General features: G+C 52.9%; 1 long non-coding RNA gene across 1 annotated transcript; it reads left to right on the top strand.

The window, feature by feature from the left end:
- Positions 1-4,283: 4,283 nt before the first annotated feature.
- Positions 4,284-10,161, top strand: LOC120887534 (uncharacterized). The gene is made up of 4 exons (XR_005730820.2): positions 4,284-5,983; positions 6,253-9,290; positions 9,679-9,753; positions 9,962-10,161. It is a non-coding gene; the product is annotated as an uncharacterized LOC120887534 (long non-coding RNA).
- Positions 10,162-19,712: the final 9,551 nt, after the last annotated feature.

The following is a 19,712-nucleotide window of genomic DNA, read 5'->3' as shown; positions in this document are numbered from 1 at the left end:
CTGTCCTGCTCCCTCCTCATCTTGCCAACTGGGGCCTGGCTACTGCTCCTTGGACCAAGGACACCAGAGTCCTCAAACAATCAAGGGACTCTGGTGGAGCAACCCCCCAAACCCCAATCCCAGCTTCTGATCCTGCCATCCCTCTGCTATGTAGGGAAAGCCAACAGACTGGGTGGGTGGGGAGTCCCACCCACCTTCACATGTGACGGTGACACATGTGAGAAGTCACCTTGGCCTGGTGAATCGCTTTGTCCCCTTCTCAGATGACTTCAGGGCCCTTGAGGGGTAGGACTGCACGTGGGCCATCTGTCTGCTCTAGAGAACATCCTGGTCCCCGCAGGAAGGTGGCCTCACTTCAGGTGTAGCTGGCTGTTGTTGCTGGCCTCAGCTGGGCACACGAAGCTGTTGTCTCTGGCTTCTCATAACCCTCAGTCGGGGGCTTACCTTCAAGTGATCAGGACTCAGAAGGGTCCAAGGCTACCAGGATGAACATAATGGGATGACAAACAGGCCATTCCCTCCACAGGAAGCACTGATGGGGGGGCAGGGGGCCAGGAAGGTGCTGAGACATGGCCTCTGGTCCTTGGTGTCTACAGGGCAGGGCTCCTACAGTTTTCTTATCCTAGTAGCTACGAATCTGGAGTCCAAAGGGCTGGGTCCTAGCCCTGACCAGCATGGACAGTCTGCTCCCTCTTGTGAAGATGCCCAGGAAGGGCTCAGAACTATGCCCAGGGGCTGGTGCTTGTGTAGCAGCAGTGGTCACAGTATTATTTGACCATATCTCTGTTCCAAGGAGCTACCATCGCCCGGTCATAGGTTCTAACCACTGAACCATGGGATGAAAAAGGAACTGTCTCAGTGGTTGGCAAGGCTCACTGACAAAGGACACTGCAAAGCCTCACTGAACAACGGTCCCCAAAGATGTCCATCCCTGGACCCTGGGAATGTGCTGGGTCTCATGGCAAATGGGAAGTAAATTTGAAAAGGTAATTAAGGTGACCACCAGGTGACCTTAAGATAGCAAGGTTGGCCTGGACATCCCAGGTGGACAGGATGTAGTCACAGGGTCCTTGAAAGTGGAAGAGGGTGACAGAGGAGGAGAGGCAGAGGTAGGTGTGACCACAGAAGCAAGAGGGTTAGGGGTGGCACAAGAGTGGCACAGAGAGGCCATTTGGCTGGTAGAGGAAGGAGGCCAGCGGAAACTAAGGGGCACGAGAGGTCTCCTAAAGCTGACGGGGCCACGGAACAGCTTCCCCTAGAGTTCTAGGGAGGAGCACAGCCCTGCCGGCCCCTGGATGCTATCAGCCAGGGAGAAGTCATCCTGTAGAACTGAAGGACAGTGAGTGTGACGTGCAAGCTGTGATCTTGATGGCAATTTGCTGTAGCAGTAGGAACCTGTGCACAGGGCCGCCGCTCCTGTGTCTGGGTGTTGCCTCTGCTGGACCCAGGTCCTCGGCTTGCCCGTGTGGGGCTCGGGGCCTCTCCAGTCCTTCCACCAGGCCGTTCTGTGGTGTGCACCTTTCTTGACCAACTGGGCCAAGCGTATCCAATGCTACCAAGAGTCTGATCTTTTTTTGGAGCTGCTTATTAAAAACTCTAGGGTTTTCTTTCATCATTGGTACTTCAGGTTCTACTAGGGTTGGGAGGCAGCTGAATCTGGAGCAGCAGAAATATTAGGAAGCAACTGCTTGCTTTAGTAGCCCCTGACCAGTTTGGGAGTCTGTACACAGTATTGGACCCACAGCACAGCGAGGCTCCAGGCCGACTTCCTCCTCCCAGAGACGCCCAAGGACCTAGGAACACCAGTGCTCTCCCATCACCTGCCGGCGCATCAGGGCTTGGAATGACTTGCATCCACCTGGAGAGAGCTGGTGACCCATGTAGCCCAGGGCCTGGGCAGTTCATTGCTCCCTTATGGGTCCTCCACCTTCAAAGTGAGTGACAGAGAGCCCTCGCATCTTCCTGGGCCTCCTGCTTTACCAAGCGAGGTTGAATTTACAACTTCTTTCGTAGCAACATCTGGCTTGCTTCCCACAAGTGCTTCCTCTGGTTTTAATCTTTTATCTAACGTCATTTCAGTTCCGTTTCCTGTGTCTCCTTTTTCCCTATTTCTTCTGGCATTTGGAGACGAGAGATGGGAGTCAGAGGACTTGTCGCCTGAAGCCAAGAGCTTGGCTTGGAAATGCAAGCGCCACCTGGGCCCTGCTTGGTTTATTTCTTTTAGGTCACAGAGCCACAAGGCTCAGACCCCAGCAAGCCGTCCGGGACATCTTGTGGCACCGACTCTCTGCACCCTTGTGCAAAGAGATTCAGCTGCCTCCCAACCCTAGGACACACTTGTGCCCTAACTCACCTGGATTCTGACTATTGCTGTTGTTGGGGCTTAAATACAAAAAGGTCCTGTGGGTTTTATAAATTCTTGCTAATGTAGTCCAAGCCAGGGGAGGGAGCACAGAGGCTGCGCAGTAGGCTGGCATTGTTTTGGGCTCACCCTGCTCTGTGGCCACCCTCAGGAAGGCCCTGCTCACAAGGGGAGGCTGGGTTAAGGCCTCTGAGAAGCTCCCCATCCTCACGTTGAAAATACCCACACTTCCTGCTCCTCTGCGGGTCTCTGCACAGACCGCCAGTGACTCACCTGCAGTGGTTTGAAAAGTGCCTGTCACCCGAGGCATCTCGAGAGCCCATCCTGTTTCAGATGTTATTTTTTCCACTCTGGGCTGTGCAGTGCTAGAAAAGCTGAATGCTTCAAGCCAGTGTTTGTTTTGAGTGCAGAGGGTAAAGGACGAATTAACTGCTGCAGCAGGAAGAGCTCAACTCTAAGAGGGGGGAAAAAAACATGTAAACAGTGTGGGGATTGAGTTTCAAAGCCCTTGTTTTGGAAAAGTTTAATGATATTTCAACTAATGTCAAACTGTCAAAGCATGGGGAGGGGCCATCTGCCTGCTTTGAAAACGCATTAGCCTTCTTATGTAAAAGCCAATAATTGACATCCAGGAGGAAACCCGAGCTGCAGGGGAGAGGTGGCCTCTTAGAAGGCCCCAACGCCAAGTCCCTATCGCCATGTGCACTTCTTCAGATCTTGGTCTCTGACATGGGAAATTGGAGAGGAGAACAAAGGGGAGGCACAGAATGGTCCGTGGACAGAGAGGGTTGAAATACCAGGTCTGGTCTGCGCAGTGCATGGACCCGGCTCTGTGGGTCATGATGTATGCTAGAGCCAACCTGGAAGGGGCCATAATCATCAAGACAGGAGCATCACAAACAACTGCCAATCTCACCTCCTTCCTCCTGAGAAATGCAGGATGTGTCTGAGCTGCCCCAGGACAGGGCCAACGCTGGGCCTCTCCGGTTCCCTGCCTGACGGGTTTGCAGGCTGCTCTCTTCTTCCAGACTCTTCATAGCCACTTCCTCTAAAGAGGGACCCTTCTGCGCCTTGGCAGTTCCCATTCCTGCTTCTCCTTTGGTGATTTCTAGAACTTTCTGGTTTCCAGTGCACAGATTCTTCCTCTTGTTCTCTGGTGTCTAAGGAGACTCTGTATCCTAAACCATACCCAGGCAAGGTGGACCTTGCATGGAATGAAGAACTATGTAGGTCCCATAACGCGAGTTGGGGTAGAGGAGAGTAGGCACCCAACAGACTGAGACAGGATCGGGGTGCCTCTGGTTGGGAATGACTGCTTTAGGCTTGGGTCCCCAAAAGTGGCCGAGTCTTCCTTGTTTGGTCAAGCCTCTGGCCACGTGGCTCTTGGAATGATAGGATTCTCCCTCCTTATTCTAGTTTGCATGCTTAAAACGTTGCTTATGGGAATCAGCAGAAAGTGCAGGAAAATCAGAAAGGGGCCGCTGGTGGGAAGCAGGGCAGGAGCGCCCTGAGTCCAGCTCCTAGTTCAGTTGGCACCGTGTGGAATCTGAGGGCCACACTGGCCGCAGGGTGCGTGGGTGTTGGACAGATGCTGTAGACAGCCAAAGGGTTCTATGAAGAGGAGGGTTGGGCCTCGTCAAGCTCCTTCATGAGACATCTTACCCCAGAGCAACATCCTGATCCCCATTCCTTCCTCCCCAGCAAAGCCCCCACAGGGCTCGGGTCACCTTCTGCTGCCTCCAAATGTCCCGTTCAAGTTCTCCAAGGCTGAGGACATCTCATGGTGGTTGGAAGGGCCACCTGTGGGCCATAGGTGTAGAGAGAGAAACAAGGGTGGCAGTCAGGAGCCGGGAGCCCGGTGCTGCTTCTGGTATTAAACTAAATTTGGACACATGATCCTGCCTCTCTGGCCTCACGTCGTTACTTCATCTGAAACCTAGGGAACTGGGTTTGACGATTTTCAAAAATATATTAGAAACTATTTGTCAGAAAGTCATGTTTTTTTTTTTTTTAAATTGTGTACGTTTTTAAATTGACACATAAAAACTGTACCTGTTAGTGAGTCCCCTGCAATGTTTTCATATGAGTCTCCATTGTGTCAAGTTCAAACTGGGGGCGGGGCATTGCATCTTTCCACTGTTTGTTATTTCTTTGTAGTGAAACATTAAAAATCCTTTCTCCTACTTGTTTTGAAATACACAGTACTTTTTCTCTCTCTATAGAAGCCCCAAGGATTTGATGATTTCCAAGGTTGCTTTCAGCTCTCCCAGCGGTGGGGGGGACTTGTGGGGGACTTGTGCGGAGCCTGGACTGGTGCCCACTGCTTGAACTCAAACTCCCATCGCCTCAGGCCTGGCCCTGTCCACACAGGCGGCTCTGCGAGGCGCTGGTGTTACAGCACACCTGCTCTGAGCGGGCACTGCTGTGCGCCCAGGATGCTGTGGTGCGGGGGCAGACACAGGGTGAGGGCGCAGGCCCTGGAGGTGCAGGGTCCCCGACGCCCTTGTTCATGGCTGAGCTCCGCAGGGTTCTGGGCAGTTGCAGATTGCAGCTTCAGCAGCTCCTTTTGATCTTAGCAAAGCTGCACCCTGGTGCGCTCAGCTCCTCCTCAGGGCGTGGGAGCGCCTGCTTCAGGAGATCAGCAAGCAGCCCCTCGCTGGAGAGGTTTTCTGAAGCCTGTGGTCAGCATGAGGAGCGATGTCAGCAGGGCTGGGCTTATCCACCAGGGGCATGACTCACCAGCTGGTGGGCAGGTGAGGTTGCTCTCCTGTGAAAGAGCCCAGGGCACCCAGAAGAGGCCCTTTGGAAGGTGAGTGCCCAGGAATGCCTGGAGGATCAGGAAGGCACAGTTGAGGTGAGTGCTGCTAGGCTGATATTTGATGCAAATGACTCAAAGAAGAATTTAGATCTTCAGGGGAAACGATGCTTATTAAACAAGGGACATCAGGAACTGCACTGGCTGGGTGGGAGACTGGCATGGAGCCATGTTACCCAGGGTCAGCAGGACGGGGGGTGTGGAGCACAGAGGTATGTCCCTGGGAACAGCTAAGTGGAGTGAGAGCAGGTCGAAGCAGCAGGTTTCCCAGAGGTGGATTTATGTCCAGTCCCAGGGTGAATAGGTGAGGGCAGGAAGAGGAGCTGGGCTCTGCCTCAAGGTTCTCAGCTAGAAGGGAGCCTGTGTGTGTTTCTGTCAAATAACCTGCTGTTATGCCCTGAGGTACTCTCACAGGCAGCACAGAGCAGGGCTTTCTGCCTGTCCATCCATCCCAAATGTATTTTTCCACAGCAGGGCTCAGAGAGGGGCAGTCCTCACCCGAACGTGAAAATCTTCAGAGCTTGACACCAGGATGTTGGACCCCGACACTGGCCACTCTCTCTGACTTGCCTCTCCCATGTGCTTCTTGTGCTTCCGCCATGATGGCCACGCAGCCCTGAGCTCTCTGGCCTCCCTGCCTCTGCTTAGGCTTTTCCTTGCAGTTGGATCTCAATGTCCCTCATGCACTTTACCAGTCATTGTCAAATCCTTAGCACAGAAGTGGACTCGCCATGAGTAACGAGGTGTAAGCTTCAGGCCTTTCCCTGGCGTGGTCCCATCTGCAGACCTGGAGGCACCATGGTGAGGTCAGTTCCCATGGATGTGTTTTGTAAAATTTGCAAATGGAAGATAAACAGATTGAGACCTCTGTCTCTTTAAACCCGACTTTGTCTCCACACACTTCATTAGTTTCTTGTGGTGTTGAAGTGGCTTTGAATTTTGGGGGATCAGGCTTAGGGAAAATTAAGTTGGGGAGACATTTAATTTAGATCTGGTGGAATACTGATGCGATTTCCAGACTTTTTGGCATAGGCTGAGTTATTGCTAGCTCTTCTAATGTAGACATGGCTTCCAGGAATACTCCTCCCCCTGCCCTCGGCCAATTCATGTGGCTACGTGGAGTTCAAGGTAACCGAGCCTGAGGCATTTGTCCCTGAAGCCATGTCACTAGGGAAGCAGAAGTAGAACCTGCAGTGTGTGGGGCCCATCTGGTGAGTGGACTTGAAAGGAGAAAATTCCATTTTCATCTCACCCCAGGAAAAGGTTAGTTCTCCTGTCAGGAATCTGCGGTGATGCTGCAAATGCAGTTAGGGGTGCACAGTGGCCTGAGGGGTGAGGAGGGGCCCTGGGGGCGGTGCTGTGTGGCTATGGTGGTGTCCGAGCTGCATCTGTGTGAGAGTGCTGTCCGGCATCCCTCATTGTCCACACACACACACACACACACACACACACACACACACACATGCATGTGTGCGCACAGTTTACATGCACACATAATTATGAGTTTCATTCTACAATGATGATGTCAAAGGAAGCCTGATGGTGTGTCACTGTCACAGAAGTGGCAGAATTGGGTTCTCAGTTCAGTCTATCTGCAGGCAGGATTTCTGTGCTCTGTGGTTTCAAAGGTGTCTCGACTTTGCCTAGGTGGCAACAGGGGCCTCACCAGGAGGACGGCAAGGAAGTCACTCTCGCTGACCACCTGGCTGCAGGCCCCTGGGCCCTGGGAAGGCTTGGGGAGCTGCCAGGGTGGGAGAAGGGGATGCTCGGAGCCATGAGACTGCCTCACGGGAAGCACAGAAAGGAGCAAGAAGCAAGCGGCGCTCCAGATACACAAGACATGTGCTTCTTGTCCCACCTGCCTCTCCCTGGAAGGAAGGCAGGGCGCGGGGGAAACCTGGGAAGATCTGAGCGGCAGGAGAGGGGCGTGCTCCAGAGGGACACAGTGAGGCAGGGGTAGCAGTGTGTGGGGCCTCACCATCTCCGGGAGTGTTGGAGAGCTGCAGGTCCCAGGAAGGAGAGCGAGTTTGCTTCTCCTGCTCACCCCCGCCTGGGTGGAGGTGCTATTGGGAAGGCTGGCAGCTTCTGCACTGGACCAGAGCAGAACCTCTGGAAGGAGGATGCAGGTCTCCAGGGTCCCCATTCCATCTGGAATTGGAGCCTGGATCAATTTCTGGACCATCTTTTCAGCTGTAGCCAGTCCTCTGGGTCACCAGCAAGAGCAGGACCACCATGGCTGGGTCTCCCTGCAGGAAAACATCTTCAAGCCTGATGTCTTGGACCAGGCATGGGGGTTCTCAGGGTCTATGCTTAAGATCCATTCTCAGGATCCATTCTTGGGGTTCTCAGGATCCATTCACAGGATCTATTCTCAGGATCCATTCTTGGGGTCCATTCTCAGGGTCCATTCTTGGGGCCCATTCTCAGGATCCATTCTCAGGGGCTTGGCCTGACTGCAGTCTGCAGCCAACATGGCCCCTTAGAAGTGATACCTTCCCATTTGGTCCTTATTACCTTTTCTGAAGCATTTTAAATGAAAAGAGCAGCTTTAGGCTCTGTGGACCAGCACAGCTATCCCTGACACTTTCCACCTTTCAAGTTCAGCAGTGAGCCGGGGGCCTTCCCTGGAGCTGACGGGGTTTCCAGGGCAGACAGGACACAGCTGGAGGCCCCAGCGCCTCCTGTCCGGGCTCAGAGACTTTGGATGTGGCCTGACCAGGGCCTCTGAACCCTTTCCTTGGATGGAATTCTCCTGGCCATGGAACTATGAGGAACTCGACTCCCCAGAGCAGCAAGTGGAGGACTGCCCCTAGACAGAGCTCCCTGAGGTCACTCTGGAGCCTTGGCCTCCCACACTGCCTCCCCAGACTCCTGGGCTCCCCAAACCAGCTGGAAAGGCCTGCAAGCTCAGTTCTGCAGAAAGGGCCGTCTCTGAAGGAACCTGGAGGAGGCCCACAGAAGAACCACCATCACCCTCCTCCCAGGCCCTGCTACCCAGCTCCCCTTCCAGTCTGCACAGAGCCCCCCACCCTGGACCCCCCAATGGCCCTCCGAAGTCCACTTCACCCTTCTTTCTGTTTTCTGTACTCATGGTTGACTTGGCAAGGCCCCTGCCCCGGGGCCATCCACAGCCAGCGGGGCAAGGACACAGCCTGCTCCCACCAGGATGAGGCTGAGAACTCGTCCCTCCTCCTTCCAGGGACAGCGGTGCCAGTACAGATGGCACCTTCCAGGAATCAGAACTGCCACTCTGGGGGCAGCTCCTAAGGACCGAGTTACCTCACTGTCCTTCCCAGCGGAGCTTGAGGAAGGCGGAGACCTGGGGTCAACCTTCCAACTTGAAATTCAGAAAATAGTTGAATTAAAGTGTTTTCCTGTTTATGCACCTCAGCAGCTACACTGCCCTTCGCACCCAAGCACAATTCACAGCTCCCCGAGGAAGGTCCTGGCTGGTCATGGCTGGTGCCCACCCTGGACTTAAGTCCTAGAGAAATGACTGGAGGGTCCAAGGGGTCAGAATCACCATCCTGGCCCACTGCCCAGGGAAGGGAAGGCAAACTAAAGGAGGAGAGAAGGAAGGGACGAGCAGGAGAAGGGCACCCAGGTGGGCATCTGAACCTGCTAGGTGCCTTGACACGCTTTCACTCCTTGTTAATTCATACTGCCACCCTGAGGGGATGCAGGTGCCCAATGCTGGGTGGACCAATTCCCGCAACAGAGCCTGCCCACAAGGAGCAGGGAAGGCAGAAGGCAGAAGACAGCAGGAAGGACAGGAGGAAGACAGAGCCCAGTGGACACGCTTGAGGAGACAGTTCAGAGGTAGCCGTGAGGAGAACCACCAAATCCATGGCCCTCTCTCCAGAGGAGACAAAGCTGCTGGGACTTGCCTGTGGACTGTGTGGCATGGTGCCCGTGTGGCAGAGCCTGCCGGAGCCCCCACAGATGGGGCCATGAGCCTGGCCACTGTCCTGAGGTTCGTGGCCTTGCTGGTGCTGCGTGTTTTGAGCCACGGTTTTTCTGCTCACTGTCACAGAGGAGGCTCTCTGTGCCATCGAGGACCGAATGCATGGAACCTTCCAGAAAATGATGCCTTTGCGTGTCACAGTGTGGCAGGTAAGAGCAGAAGCCCTGGAGTCAACAGACTCTCAGTTTAAGGCCCGGCTCTGTCGCTCCCTCACGGAGACCTTGGGCAAGGTCTTCTCCATCATAAAACGGGGACAGAAGCATATCCCTCTGGCTGACAGTCATCTCTGCCCGTGGATTTTGCTCCTTGAGGGGTCATGGGTGGGGAGGGACATCTTGGACCACTCTCCTGCCAGCAGCCCTGCCCTGGCTTGCCCAGGCAGGATCAGTGGTGGTGGTGGGCAGTATGGGTGGACCCAGGCTAGGAGCTTCAGTCTCCCCTCTACAAGGAAGTTAATGCTGTGAAGTGTCCTCAGTTTAATCTCCAGCCCCCCTCCCATGTCTTTTCCTTCCTTTGTCTGTCCCCCTTTCTCTGTAGGACTGGACTTGCTATGGGGACAGCCAGGTGCGTGTTCCTGACCAGTCTCTCCGAGGATGTATCTTTCTCCCATCTGTGAGTGTCATTCTTTGTTGTTCCTGGATTTGCAATCCTTCCCCACACCCAGAGGCACACACCTCTCCTCGCTTCACACGGCTTCCCATCTCTGGATGGTTCAGGACGTGAGCTGCTCAAGGGCAGCTGGGGACCCTCCTGTGCCTTCATTTTCGTCACCACACGTCTCAACTCTGGTAACCAGATTTGCATCTTTTTTTGCAACCAGGCATCTGAAAGCCTAGAAGAACTTGTGGATCTGTGACGCAACCTCCTGTGGCATCTCTGGCTGTCCTGCTAGCCGATCCTCAGGAGAGACACTGAAAACGAAGAGACACCGCCCTTCTGTTAAAAAATAGATGAACACGGCCTTACATTGTTCATTCAGACATCTTCATTCTCTGAAAATAAATGCACAGTTGTCTTGAAGGCCCTCCCAGCTGGGAAGCCAGTGCCCTCCCCTGCTGTCTCCTGAGGGCAAACATCCTCCCCTAGACCAGAAGGCCCTGAAGCAGGGTCTACGACCTGAGTGGGCTGGCTCTGTCCTGGGAGAAAAGTCTGCTGCTCCCACGTGAATGTCCAAGGGATCTTTGACCCAGCGAGGGTGAGACTCACTGCCTGGGATCATCTCTGATACCTTCTCTTTTAGACCCCACAGACACTCCAATCCCAAAGTTCTTTCCCTATAGTGGCCTTCAGCTCCAGTCTCTCAGGTTCCTGTGACCTTCCAACCCACCTGCCACCTCCCGACCACAATCTTCAGGCCTCTCCAATGCGCTCACAGCCTGCTCTCAGCTCTGAGCCCGAATTCTCTTCAACCAGAAACCCAGATGAATCTGGGTTTTTATTCTGGTTCTTCTGTGTGAACTTTGATGAATTACTTAACCTCTCTGAGGCTTGGTTTTTCATTTGAAAATTGGGATCATAACACCTGCTCACTGAGTTTTGATGAGAATCAAATGAGAGAGCCCTGTAAGCAATAATCTCTCTCTCTGTCCCTCCTCTACCCTTTGGCTCACTCCCTACCTGTGTGACATCACAGCACCAAGCTTTCCAGAGCAGCCCTTGGCAACTGCCTTCACCTGATGCTTTCTACAAACTCCAAGTCACCTGGTGAGGAGCAGTGCCCTGGGGTGGCTTCTAGTATAACCCAAGCAAGAGCAGAAGTGACCCGAGAGAAACCCCAGGAAGGCCTCAAAAGCCAGTGGCGTCCCCTCAGGCCAACCCCCCAGTCCACCGGGTGGCCTGGTGCCCCAGGGTCACTTGAGGGGGTGGTGGTTCCTGCTGGGTTCAGACTGTTCAGGTCTCCTCACCCACCCAGAGTCCCCTTGCCCCTCCTACCTAGCCTCACATTTCTGGTTAGACTGGAAATAGAACTGTTTGCCAGTGAGTCTGTGAGAACAGCAGCCATTCTCCCCTCTGGGTCTTAGAGCAAGGGGTGGAAACAGCACCAGGGCAGGTGCTCCTGTCACCTTGTCAAGTACAGCTTCAGGGCAGCAGCGCCTGGTCCCTGGGGTTACGCAGGAGGTGAGGCCACTGTCCCCTGATTTAAAGATGGGGAGGAGTGGCTGCAGGAGACAGCCTTGACCTGTAGGACCTATGTTGGAATGTGCTGGAACCTCCCTTTCTGCCCCCCAGCAGCAGGGTTGAAGTTTGACACACGGCTGGCAGGCAGCCGAGGGGAGGCAGGAGCACGTGTCCCTCCCGAGCACTTCTGTGAGGAAGCCCTCCCCGGACACCCTCCTCCTGGCACACTGACCCCTTAGCAGGCCCTCGGGACCATCCTGATTATGCCGCACGGAAATGCACTCAAGTGGTCCATGGCCTCCGTCTGCTAAGGAGTGAGGCAGTTCATGTGTCTTAAGGTTGGGCTGGACTTGGTGGGCAGTCGTGGGTCTCTGGAGACAGCCCTGCCCTCCCATCATGCCAGAAGCTGGATAGTAGGCCGCCATGACTTTTCATTCACGCACAGCTGTGCGGCAAGAAAGGCAGGGTCCTAGGGAGCTGGTGGCTTGGGGAGTCACATAGACCTTGGTTTAGATCCCCAGTGACCTCTTCCTATGCATGGGGTTTCCAGTGACGGATTTACCCAGTATGTTTGTTGGTCGGTAGGGTGGGCGCCAACCGCGGCTTCCTGCAGAGTTATGGAATTGTTGCTAGTGTGTGTCTCACCAGGTGCCAGGTGGGAGGGGGGAGCAGCACCTGCTGGCAGGTGAGGGACACGCTGTGTCCAGAGGCATCACGCTGGGAGCTTGAGCTTGGCCACAGCAAGAATATTTCCACCATGGAGACCAACAACTGCCAGGCTGCAGCCCACTGTGTTCCTGGGAGCCTTGGTGGTAGTGTGCCACTGCCTAATAGGAGCTCAATAAATGCAGCTATTATTAGTAAACTCAGGTGAGAGCCCTGCTGATTCAAAAGTAGAAATGGAATACATACATTATGTAGAACACAAAGTCACCACTTGTTTTACAAGGAAAGTGGTCTCACTTCTGCCCAAAATCGATCACACAGAAAGATGAATGCACAGCCTCTTTGGTACATGGAGCTTGTCATTTAGATCTATTGCTTTTGCTCACTGAACTTGGGAGCATATTTTGTGTTGCTTCTAGTAACTGGTAAATGTCTGGCTTATAATAATGCACTGGCTAAAACCCAAACTGATAGAAAAAAAAAAGAAAGAAAGAAGAGACACTTGTCAATCAACAAACATTCAACACAGCATTTGATCCCGAAACTGATGTAAATGTTTCTTGACTCTGAAGTCACAGTCTGCATGGGGTGGCAGAGGAAAAGGCGCACATATTTGAAGTAATATAAAAAATTACTTTTGCACACATTTTGTGTTACAATATGTTTTCACATATAAGAAATTCAAGCACAGCAAAGGGAAACAATTTTTTTTTCAGGTTATAAAACTAGGCAAGTAGGAAAGCTGAGATTTAAACTGACTCCAGATCCAAGAATATTTTCACTAGTAATTAGGAACAAGATTTGGCATTATATCCTGATGTTAAAAGGGTCCAAATGTCATATGCAGATCATTAGAGAATGAACAAGCTATAAGAGGTTGATCATGTGGTGGTGGACAATGTCGTACCTTGGTCTGCTATAACAAATGCCACAAACGAGGTGGGTTGTAACAATAAAATTTATTTCTCACCTTTCTGGGGGCTGGAAGGCCAAGATGGAGGCAGTGGCTGGAGAGCCACTTGCTGGCTCATAGAGGGCCACCTTCTCTTTGTGCCCTCACCTGATGGAAGCCTGGGGTCTCTTTAACCGGGGCACTAATTCCATCCACTAGGGCCCCACCCTTGGGACCGAATCACCTCCTATATTCCTACCTCCTAATACTATCTGCTTTGGAGTAAGGATTTCAACATGAGCATTTGAGAATTTGGGTGGAGAACACAGATATTCAGTCCAAAGCAAACAATAATTGCAAGAAGATCAAAATAATTGGAAGCAGGCAGGACTCACCATGAGCTAGCAACCCATGAGCAAGCTGCATGGAAAAGACGGTACTCCAGGGCTCCCACCTGGACACATCTGTGATGTTTCACTGAACCATTAGCACAAACAGGTCTGCCTGTTCTCCCCGAATGCAAGAAGCCATTGGACGCGCCTGTTGTGACCAAGCCAGGTTGGGCGAGCCCACAGAACAGGATGCAGAATGGTGGTGTCTTGACTTCTCTGTGGTGGGATCCCAACACATCAGGAACAGTCAGTCAGACCAACGTTTTGGTATTAACTACACGCACCCCCTCTATTTCTCTTATTATACAAATCTTTCTTGAGTTTCCTCCTTATTCCATATATTTCTTCTTGGTTTTTATTATTATTTTTAGTGCACTGATGGGTTTTCTGGTGGCAGCCAAACCACACAAGACTTTGACAATAAAAACCGGGGCAGTGACAGCCACGCCATGCCTGGTTGGGGGCCAGTCTTCATCCAACTGTCATCTACATGGTTCCAGGCAGCAAGTCCTCGAAGCCAGGAAAGACTTAGAAAGTTAAGATGGAAGGGCCAAGGACACTGCTGCTCTTTCTCCATCAGCTCCTTGACTTGCTCGTGAGCAAGAGGAGGTGCCTCATGGCGGCTCCCTAGACTGGTCCGGCTCAACAAGACAGACCAAGATGCGCCACGCGTGTTCCTACATTGTGCGTCGGTCACAGGCTTTATCAAAAGCCCAGTGTTATATCACACCCATGCGCTGTGCATGTCCAAGTGTCCCTGAGAGGATCTGGCCATGAGCAGAAGAGACTGCTCCAGCAGCCAAGATCCAGCCTCAAGTCAATGACCAAGCCTGGGGGAGCCGGGAGGGAGGGAGGTAGCGGGGAGGGAGGGAGGGAGAAAGGCAGGGGTAGAAGGGTGGAGGAGGTGCTGCCCTCCCCAAGCCTGGTCAGCAGAGTGGAGAACCCCATCATCTGCACTGCTCCCCGCCTAGACGCCTGGTCTTCAGTGTCTGCCATTTCCTCATCTCTCCCTTCTTCTATTCTCTGCTCTCCCACCCACATGCTCAGGCATCTGTCCTTTGCACTGACACTAGGATACCTGCAGAACTGTGTCCTGCACCTGTGGTCACAAAGGGTCCTGGCCCAGAGTGGGGGACATGGGGCAATTATTTCTGACACTCAACACCTTCACCCCATTACATTTGAGAGGAGTGACCAGAGTGAGTGTCATCGGAATGGAACACAGGTTTCTTGTCCCCAGGAGGAGAGAGGCTACTGTCCTAATGACAGCCTTAGGTTAGTTACAAGCCATCTGCAATTTGGATCCCAGAAGAGGGGATTCATGCTGCCTTGGCGCCATGTAAATGATTCTGAAGGACAAAGGGGCCCAACCTGAGGGTACTAGCTGGCAGGAGGCACAGCTGTTGTAAGTACACCCGCTGTGTAGCAGGCACAGGGCTAAGCACTTTTAAGTACCTTGTGTACATGACCAAGGTAGAGCATCCCAGCACCCTCAGTGTACAGTGCAAGTATGTCCTAGAGACAAGTCACGAGAGCTGTGTGCACCTCTTCGCAGTGGCACATTCCGAGGCCTGGCTGTAGCAAGCATGATGATGGGAGGTGGACGCCCTGGCAGGGTAGACAGGGTGGAAATTGGCAAGGGCCTTAAAGTCAGAGCTTCTGCTCGTTGGCTGGCTGGGCTTTCGAGGGCTGGTGGCTTCACGCGTGTCAGCACATTTACTCAAATGCCCCTGCACAGAGGAGAACTAAAGTCTGAAGTGGCTTGTCCAATGGGTCACACAGGTTCCAGATTCGTGTCTTCCTGCTATGAGGGTCTTGGGAGGTGCCGGTCAGGGGCTGCAAGAGAGCTGGAGGTGGGCTGGGCCGGGAAGCCCCAGGGGTCCCTGGTGGCCAGACCCCGTGGCAGCTGCTCTGAAGCAGCCTGGGAGTGAGATTGTGCTCCAGGTCCAGGAGAGGTGAGTGGCTGGCTCCAGCAAATGCCTGCACTTGGCCTACAGGCATCCCCGTCCCTGCACCGACCTGGAAGCTGTGTCCCACAGCCACACCAAGTTGCTAGGGCAGCAATATCCAGTCTGCAAGACACGGTTTCACTCTCAGCAAGACCCCAAAGTGTTTGTTCCTTCCCTAAGCAGCAGTTATGCTGCTGGCCACATTTATCAAAGGAACAAAGTCACATTGTTCAAAGCAAACAACTCCAGTATCAGTTGGAACAAATACACAATCCCACTCCCAGACCTCAATCTCCAAACCCAGCTGGACAAAGCCCAGTCAAGAGGCTCAAGGCCAGAAGGCAGCAAACACACCTTTATCTGCTTCCAAAGGCCTCTCTCACATCCGGTTTTATGTGGGCTTTTCCTGACTGTTACTAGTATCTTTTTAGAAACCGAAAATAGCATCTCTTTCCTTGCTGGGGGGTCCTGTTCCAGGTGGCTTTGATTGATTTACTTTGCTCCTCACCACCCCCTGTGTTCAGAGGACAGAGAGGTTTCCTCCTGCTTCTCTGTTCATCCTCTAAGGTCCCTGGAGTGCGACCAGTTATCCTTTGTACCTTGTCTCCCATCCGCTGCACAGGACGGTTGTGTTGGACTCTTCCATCATTAGATACCCTGGGATTCTTCAAGGAATAGCTGCCTTTCCGGTCTCCTGCCACAGGCAGCCTGGTGGACAGGCTGAGGATCTGCCTCAGGGAAGGGTTTTCTGCTCCTTGCAAATAGGTCTAACTTACTGTTGGCTGCCCTATGGGTTTGTAGTAACCAAATGCTCAGAAAACTCTTGCAGGCCAAGCAATATGAGAGACCCAGCTACTCTGTCATGGCAGAAGAGGCTGAGATGAAAATGAAACTAGACTGGCCCTCAGCCAGTCCTGAAGACCTGGAATGGCCTCTGGCACAAATTTTTAAAAAATAACTCTACTTAGAAAAGCAACTGTTGAGTGGGCAAGCACTCCGTGAAGCATGTCAAGGGAACTGGTGGGGCCTGCTCACCTTGGGGCAGTGGGAGGACCTCAGGCAGCTGCAGGGATTAGTCATTCTGGGAGTCTGACCCTGGAAAGACACCTTGCCTGGAGCAAGGGAAGGGTGGGGCTCAGGAAACTCCCGGGGAGGAGGGGCGGCTCTTGGGGAATGAGCCCTGTGTCTCCAGGAATGGAAGGGCGGGCAGGGAAAGCAGAGGGAGCTGCTTGGGGCCAAGACGGAGCCCTGTGTGTGATCACAGCCTTGGCCTGCCTGGGTCCTCTCCTTCTCAACAGAGGGCCCTGGTGACTCATTCTTCTGAGATCATCTATTTATTTAAAAATCATCTGTTAAGTTCTCTCTGGGGTCTAGGCCTATTGTGCAATGGTGGATTCAAAAGGGACAAGAGATGTCCGTCCCCCTTTACTCTTCCAAGCCCTTGGTCAGCCTCATGGTCCCCACAGGCCCTTCTTCAAGACCTCCACCGCCTGAGGGCTGACTGCCTGCTCCGGCCGGAGGCAGTTGTGGTGTGTATAGCTCACTTTGTGTCCATGGTTGTGTTGAACTGTTATTTACATTACTCTCTCACTTTAAAATCAACTAGAGCCCAGCTCAGAGGATCGAAGGGGACATTGGTGACAGAGGTGCTCAGGTAATCACCACCCAGTCAGGACACAGTGCTTCCACCAAGTCAGAGGTTACTCCTCCTCCCTACACCTGGGCAGCCGGCACCTGACTTTGCCATAGCTGTTTCCCCTTCTGGATGGCCACGGGCGAAGAAGTGGCTGGCAGAGTTTAGTGTCCACTTGTACCTGGCAAACATTAATGATTTTGAGGATCATCAGACATGAGCAGGTGCCTGGGGGCCTTGCTCCTTTTCCCTGTGGAGGAGCAGTGAGTTCAAGCCAGTCCCTTTCACCTCTTCCCTCTGAACAGCCTGGGACTGTTTTCTGCAGGCTGTGTGTGTGTGTGTGTGTGTGTGTGTGTGTCTTTCCAGCTAGACTGTGAGTTCCTGAAGGTCAGAGCGGTGTCCCACAGGCGTTATCACCCACTCTTGGAGCTCCTGACCCAACAACATGCCCAACCAGACCTCCAAATGCATTACTTAATTGAATTGGGCTGGTAAGGTGTGCTCTATGCCTTTTAAGAGCTTCTAATCTAATGACAGAGGCAGCTACCACAATCAACCCACAATTCCAAGGCAAGTTTATCCATTAGAGAAGAAAAAAGTCCATGAACCCCCGAGCCACAGGCAGACAGTGACACATGGCAGGGAAGGGACTCCAGAGGAGCCTCGTGCATTGAGAGCAAGTACACCTTTGCTGAGAAGGAAGAGGGGCAAATGTGCAGGCCCCCCAGGGGGAGGCCCATGTTGGCACTGTCCATTGGTCAATACGATCTGTATTGACCAATGGACAGCTTCCAACAGAGGCAAAGATTTAGAAATGTGGGGTGCAAAAGGGAGGGCACGGCATGTAGCAGAGGAGAGGATGGTGAGGGAGTAGGCACCAACCCGTGCAGGAAGCAGGGTGAGTGGAGTTGGGTATGTGGCTGTAGTTGCTGGGGACTGGAAGACAGGAAGGCTCAGACTCCACAGCCCTGAATGCCATGTGAAGGAATCCATGAGCAGGCTCAGACGCCGTCGTGACGTCAATGATGCTGCCGTCACCATCTAGCATCGTCCCTCTGCAAGGCCAGGCCCACCAGGGAGGAAGGACCCATAGACCTTGCAGGTGAATAACTGAAACCAAGAGTGGATGAGTGCCAGAGTCAGGAGTCAACCCCATGCCCATACTCTGCCCTGGCACAGAGCGGGCTACGTGAGCATGCAGCCCTGTAGTGAGCTGTGTGATGGCAGGCCAGAGAGAGCTTTTAGTTAGTTCATCTGTTTTTCCCTGAAAGTCACTATAAGTACATAGAAGTAGATTTTGGGCTGTCTGTTTTTAAGGGATTGAAATGCCAGGGACTTACTTTCAATACTACTCTGTGACACTCGAGGAATGGCTCCTTCTGAGGTGAGTTCGTTTTTTATTACGGGACTAAGACCTCACTGTCACCCCAAGACTCCAACAGTGGGGTGTATTTACCGTCATCGTTATTAGCACTGCCACGGCTCCTTTTGTTCTGGATTTTTCAGAGGAGGAAACCGAGACCCAAAGAAGTTAAGAGTATTTCCTTCCAAGGGAACTACAGCCAATTAGCCATCACTCAAAGTCACTTCAGTCAATTGAGTGAATGAATGAGGTTCAAGAACCTGCCGTCAGGGAGCAAGGAGGGGTGTCTACCAGACAGACAGGCTGCTGGAGCGAATTAGGAGGTGGGAAACATTCTCCCTCCTCAGCACACTGTTGGCCTGGGAGTGGCCTCAGGGGGTCATAGACTAATTGGGGTTGGATGCAAATTGATTTTTCTTCTGTAAAAAGAGAGAGTCAGAGATAAATCCCTCAGTTTTCTGCCCATGTAGACATTTGTCCTTCTTTGACCTTCAGGGCTGTGGTCCAACAGGGAGTATCCTGAGAGCAAGAGGCATCCCTAGGTCACTTCCACAGGGGTGTGGGGCTTGCAGCTCTGGTGGCCCAGGGACCATGGCCACCCCTCTCTCCTGGGTCCCTGAGCCTGAAGCTTCTTTTTGCTACCTGCCTTGGGCCTCTCAGCCTGGGCCAAGTCCTGGCCAGGCAGGTATGGGCAGGCTGTGCCCCATGACCCCCAACTTAGCCAAGAGTAAAGAGGACTTGCAGAGGGGCTGGCCCAGAGAAGTTGACCTCTGTCGTCATTCTGCCTAAAGTAAATCCCGTGTAGCCAGGAACTGTCAGAGTGAGTCAGTGGCCAAACATGAGAAACCTCGGCCTTCCACTGCGTTTCCACAGAGCCATCTGGAAGGGCGGAGTCTCCCACACTGGGGCCTCTTTCCAAGACCTGACTGCCTAATTTGGAAGCTCCCAAAGAGTTTGTTGGCTTTTGTGTGCATGTGATCTCTAAGACCGTTTGCTAAAAACTTGAATGGATCATCTACTTCTACCTCCACTTATTTACCTTCCACTTGAGTCCATGAAAACCACATTCCATCAAACCAACCTCCCTTGATGCTCTCACCCAGCATAGTCACTCCCCTCATGCAATATATGCATGTGGTGAAGGGGCTGTAGAAATGAGTCTTTCCCCAGCAAAATTTTCTAAGCATCTGTCCCCCATAAAGAGCAGCCAGGCAGTCAGCGAGTAGCAACCACCTTTGGTCATTGCTGGGAAGGTAAAGGATTACTAAAGAGGGCCAGCTGCTTTCGGATCACAGCCTCTAGGCCGGGAGTAGAAAGAGGCTGCTCTGTCCTTGCCCTCTACCCCGAGGGAAGACAGCCTTCAGTCATAGCTGCCAGTCCATTTTCTCCTGGACCAAGTTTGTACAAGTTCTCAGCTTGAAAGTCAAGAAGAATGAAATCTTACGTGTGAATCACTTAAAAAGCCCCCTCCCCTGCCCTGTGCGCACAGCAGCCCTGGGCCGAGCTGCGAGGAGCCTGCTTCAGGTAGGAGGACACGTTCCCACTGGAATTCAATAAG

Source organism: Ictidomys tridecemlineatus, chromosome 10 (assembly GCF_052094955.1).
Source record: "Ictidomys tridecemlineatus isolate mIctTri1 chromosome 10, mIctTri1.hap1, whole genome shotgun sequence".
Lineage (NCBI taxonomy): Eukaryota > Metazoa > Chordata > Mammalia > Rodentia > Sciuridae > Ictidomys > Ictidomys tridecemlineatus.
Note: the sequence above shows the minus strand (reverse complement) of the source record. Positions and strands in the feature narration are given on the sequence as shown.